Source organism: Macaca nemestrina, chromosome 6 (genome assembly GCF_043159975.1).
Source record: "Macaca nemestrina isolate mMacNem1 chromosome 6, mMacNem.hap1, whole genome shotgun sequence".
Classification (NCBI taxonomy): domain Eukaryota; kingdom Metazoa; phylum Chordata; class Mammalia; order Primates; family Cercopithecidae; genus Macaca; species Macaca nemestrina.
Window position 1 is genome coordinate 150,118,863 of NC_092130.1, and position 6,000 is coordinate 150,124,862.

A 6,000-nucleotide genomic window follows, 5' to 3' on the forward strand; every position below is an offset into this window, starting at 1 on the left:
CTCTATGAGTTTTGCCCTGGAAACGTTTGTATCATTAGGTACATATTTCATGCATAATATAAATAGGGTATTACATGTACTGGCAAAACACAGGTAAAAATGAAAAAGTTTGAAATGGTAAAAGTAACAGGAAAATCTCAAATATATGAACTGGTATTCTCAAACTAGTTATAACTGACATATTTTTGAGTATCTAGGTGCTCTTTTTTCTAGACATTTAGTGATGAATTGTATGAACATTGTGCTTCAAAAAATTAAAACACCCTGATGAAATTTTGTTAAAGGTGGAAATTCAGGTAAAATCCCATATCTCAAGCCTCTATGCATGGAAGAATATGACAAAAGGAAAAAATCTGGTAAAGTGAATCTGAAGGGAAGACTGGGCTGGGCATGGTGGCTCACACCTGTAATCCTAGCACTTTGGAAGGTCAAGGCAGGTGGATCACTTGAGGCCAGGAGTTCTAGACCAGTCTGGCCAACATGGCAAAACCCCGTCTCTACTAAAAATACAAAAATTAGCCGGGCATGGTTGGGCATGCCTGCAGTCCCAAATACTTGGGAGGCTGAGGCACAAGAATCTCTTGAACCCGAGAGGCAGAGGTTGCAGTGAGCTAGGATAATACCACTGCACTCCACCCGGGGCAACAGAGCAAGATTCTGTCTCAAAAAAAAAAAAAAAAAAAAAAGACTGAAGCTGTGCATCTATAGAGAGAATATCTATGTTGATGTAATACCTTATGGAGAGTGATTAATTTTACCAAAATAATTATTATGATTATGCTTAATTTATAACTGAAAACGTATGTTCTGAAAGAAACTTATAGTCACTCTTACCCCTAAACCAATTCATCTAGGATTCACAACAATTTAGAGATAGTGATTTAATCATATAACACTTTATATATTTAATAATTTCTCTGAAATTCTTGAAGATTTCAAAGAGCTAATAACAATAAAATTATAGAACAATGAAAGATATGAATTTCAGCAATGACAAAAACATAGCGAAATAAAGAACAGAGCTATTAATTTTAAGAGATATAGACCATGAAGGTCCCTAAATTCTTCTGTTCTTTAAGTTTTGATGAAACTAAACACTTCTCTTCAGTAGCTTAATTCACAGTTGAAGAAGGCATACTTTTTCCCCATGTGTAAGGGCCAGAGAAACTTACCACTACAATGTGCTGTAGGAACTAAAGAATACTAAGACAGCCCGGACATTAGCAGATGGGAACTCCTCTGACAGGCAGATGTGACTTGAGACTCACAGATAACCTTGCCAAACTTCCTTAGACTGGCCATGTTGTCTACAACTCTTGCACCCGACCCTAACTTTCTTCCTTTTTCCCTCACCAGAGTCAGGACTACATTAAGACTTGTCAGCTCTCCTGGCCTCTTCCAGCTCCTTCTCCAGTTTCAATCGTGAATGTTTCCCCTAATACATTTTTACACATCTAATTCTGTCTCAGTATCACCTCCTTCTTGGAGTATCCAAATAACACAAGTGATATCAAGAGTTATATATATTTAAAAAAGCAATAGAATGGGAATTTAAGACTGGCTTACTCAGTGTTCAGTGAGTGAAGAGGACATCATCCTGTCTGGTAGATGGAGGGGACAATATCCTTTGCATAAGGTGATGTTAATTGCCAAGGATGTCACTGGTGGTGACTGGAAAATATCCAGGTGCACAAAAATGTTATGATAGGGTATAAAGAGTTAGGCATTTGAAAGGTTTGAGTTGACAGTGCTTACAAAGACAGAAAAGTTTGCCTGTTACTTCTAAGTTGTATTGATGCTCTGCAGAGAGATAATAAGAGACTGATGGCTGTTAACAAGCTTTGGTATCTTACAAAGAGGCCCTTATTGCATGTGGTGGAGCAGACACAGGTGTGCAACAGCCGAAGGTCTAAAATAGTGTTTTGGAGCTTCAGAGAATTTGAAAGATCTCTCAGTGCCCTCCTTGGCTGTGCAAAGGCAAAGGTGCTGGTTAGGAAAACCTGAGGTTCTGAAATATGGGTTTGGTATCTTGATGGATGCTGTATTAGTCTCTTCTCACCCTGATAATAAAGACATACCTGAGACTGGGTAATTCATAAAGAAAAAGAGGTTTAATAGACTCACAGTTCCACATGGCTGGGGTGGCCTCACAGTCATGGCAGAAGGTGAAGGAGGAGCAGTTATGTCTTACATGGCAGAGACAAAATAGCATGTGAAGGGGAACTGCCCTTTTATAAAACCATCAGATCTCATGAGACTTATTCACCATCACGAGAACAGCATGTGAAAACCCTTCCCCCTTGATTCAATTACCTTCCACTGGGACCCTTACGAGACATGTGGGGATTATAGGAGGCTACAATTCAAGACGAGATCTGGGTGGAGACCAGCCAAATCATATCTTTCTACCCCTGCCCCTCCCATATCTCATGTCCTCACATTTCAAAACACAATCATGCCTTCCCAAGAGTCCCACAAAGTCTTAAATCTTTCCAACATTAACTCAAAAGTCCAAGTCTAAAGTCTCATCTGACACAAAGCAAATCTTTCTGCCTATGAGTCTGTAAAATCAAAAGCCAGCTGGTTATTTCCTGGATACAATAGAGGTACAGGCATTGCATAAATACACACATTCTAAATGTGAGAAATTGGCCAAAACAAAGGGCCTACAGGCCCCACGCAAGTCTGAAATCCAACGAGGCAGTAATTCAATCTTAAAGCTCCGAAAATCTCCTTTGACTCCATGTCTCACCTCCAGGTCACACTGATGCAAGAAGTGGGCTCCACGACCTTGGGCAGCTCCTGCCTGTGGCTTTGCAGGGTACAGCCCCACTCCTGGCTGCTTTCATGGGCTGGCGTTGAGTGTTTTCTGTTTTTCTAGGTGCACAGTGCAAGTTGTCAGTGGCCCTTTTATAAAATCATCAGGTTTTGTGAGACTTACTATCACAAGAACAGCACGGGAAAAAGCTGCCCCCATGACTCAGTTACCTCTCATTGGGTCCTTCTCAAGACACATGGGGACTATGTGGGCTACAGTTCAAGATAAGATTTGGGTGGGGACACAGCCAAATCATATCAGATGCCCTGAGGATATTGCCTCTGAAATTTCCCATTAACCCTCTGGGCTCCAGAGGCGCATTACTGTCCCTTAGAGAGACCTGTTACTTTCTCTGTATTGAAACACCCCGCAGAGGCCACTCTTCTCTAAGGAAACAGGTGGTGCCCCCAGAAGCAGCACCCTTATCCACTTCTGTATGCAGCATGAAAATTAGTGTTAACTACCCGAATAACCACACTGGACCTTCTAAAGAAGGGAAAAAACTACATACACTGAAAAAGTTGAAAGAATTAGCTATCATTAAGTCAGGAGTACATCCCTAAAAGGTGATTTTAAAGGCTTTTGATCAAAGAGGCCAGAATGTAAAACCGTCTAAGCAAGTATTCTTGATGTGGGGCCATTAATTTTCTCAGAACAAGGCACGTTATAGTTGGATCTTAGGAGATGGGGTAAACTTGCTGGTGGGGTGGCTCTTGGAGGCCTGAAAAAAAAAAAAATGATGGCCTCCAGCACTAAGTGAAATAGAAAAGCCTGAGTTGCTTTGTGAAATGTTCAGGGCAGGAATAAAGAGGCTGGGAAGCAGGTGTGCTGGAGTGGATACATCATGTGAGGCCAGAAGACCCAGCAGATGATTATGCTCCATAGGAAGCCCAGAGGTCACATCATTCTCCACGTCAACATGCCAGTGAGAGAGGCACTAGCATCATCAAAAAGTTCAGTAGAGGCCTCCTCTGCAGCCCAGTGCTAATGGTAGGAGAAACTAACACAGCCTTCAGAGGCCGGATAGGACAGCTTAAACACCAGATACCTAGAGGCCACAATTATTCTAGTCAAATGAGCAGACAAAGGAGCTTGGCCCACACGGAATGGTGAAGATGGCTGGGATATTATGGTTTTATATGTATAGTTTTCATCCATGGTTCCTGGCTTATATCTCCCTTAGCCCTTGTCACAGTCTTTTGTTATAGTGTTGGGGTGCTTCAGGCCTCAGGAGAAGGCTTCAGGAAACATAATCTCCCTGTCCGATCTTCTGTCCTCTTTTTACTGGCCCAAGGCAGGGACCTAATTTGATTGTGAATCAAAAGGCCCTCATTCCAGAGAGAGTCCTGATCTATACTCTGGAAGGAGAAAAGCTGCACAGAGAGGTGAAGAAGACTCTGAACAGAGAGGCCTTGCTGAGTTTCTCCAGCCTGTTGGGATCATACCCATTTTATCCAATCAGGTTTCTACATGCTTGTCAATCATGCCTATGTTCTGAAGCCTCCGTAAAAATCTAAAAGGAAAGTGTTCAGAGAGCTTCTGGATAGCTGAACACATGGAGGTTCCCGGAGGGTGGTGCATCCAGGGAGGGCATGGAAACTTGTGTCCCTTCTCCCATTCCTCACCCTACATGTGTCTTCATCTGCATCCTCTGTAATATCCTTTATGGTAAACTGATAAATGTAAGTAAGTTTCCCTTGAGTTCTGTGAACTTCTGTAGCAGATTAATCGAACTCAAATTGGGGGTTGGTCATGAGAACCCCAACTTGAAGCTAGTCAGTCAGAAGTTCTGGAGGCCCAGACTTGTGACTGGTATTGAGGGGGTGTCATCTTGGAGGCTAAGCCCTCAACTTGTTCAGGGAGAAAGCATCAGAATTGAATTGAAGTAGAGGACACCCAGCTGGTGTCCATTGCTCAGTGTGTGGGAAAAACCTTCCACATTTGATCACAAAAATCTGAGGACAATAGGTTAAGGCACAGCTGAAACCATCATATGAGCTAATCTTGATTAAAAAACTCTTTGGGGAGGGGATGGTGCCATGCGACCTACATGGAGGAAGTAATATAACTAATTGAACATGGAAATACTAAAATAAAAAGGCTTTTCCTGGGACAGAGATGTGTCAGCTTTCAATATCTCCTGGCAAACTCTAGCACTCATTTACTTTCATTCAGTTTGGAATATCACTATTAGCGGTTGGTTGTCTTCATGATGTGATTGGAGCAGAATTAGGTACTCACATGGGGTGGACAATGATATTCCTCCACAATTCTGCCTCAGGTCTATGTGAACTCTGTGTTTACTCTCCTATCTCCATCACGTGGCTGAGGTATTCCACAGAAGCACATTGATCCATTACATGGATGACATGTTGATCGGACAGGAAATGCACAATGTGGCTACTATGCTGCAAACTGGAAGACACATGCACTCCAAGGAGTGGGAGATGAATCGTATGAAAGCTCGAAGACCTATGCTTCAACATCTGACAGACGTTTTGGTGTTGAATGTATCAGTGGTGAAAAAGATGCAGTATGGAACTTATGGTAAACTCTGGTTGGAGATTCGCTACTTGCTATTGGGATTCAAGTCCATGTCACTTGAGTCAAGAAAATGTACCCCTTTGAGAAAACAACTCCTGCTGTGTTGAGGGGCCCTGGTGGAGACGCTAAACTTGAACGTGCAATACCAAGTAGCAATGCATCCAGAACTGCCCATTATGAACTGAATTCTGTCAGATTCACCAAGTCACAAAGTTTCACATCCCGTTAGTATGGAGCGGTTCATACTAAAATAAAATTGTTATGTTTGTGATTAAACTGGTGGAGGGCCAGAGAGCATTAGCAATCCACTGACCAGGTAGCCCAGACCTCCATGTCACTCTCCAGAGTTGTACAAGTGCCCTTCCTCTGGCTCACTCTTATTGTCCTATGGTGTATCCTGTATTACCAGATGATACAGGGGATGGAGTGCGGGGAGGCCAACTTGCTTTGTATTTGTATTTCCTGTCTCGGAATGCAATCCAAGAATGGATACTCCTTCATTCCAGCCATTGAAAAATCGCATAGAAAGGAAACCTTCTCAATGGATAAAATCATGAACAGTGTACCTGGTCATTGACTTTGTGTGGAATGTAGAATAACCTTGATATTCCTGGACAGTGGTCAATGGTGTGGACATT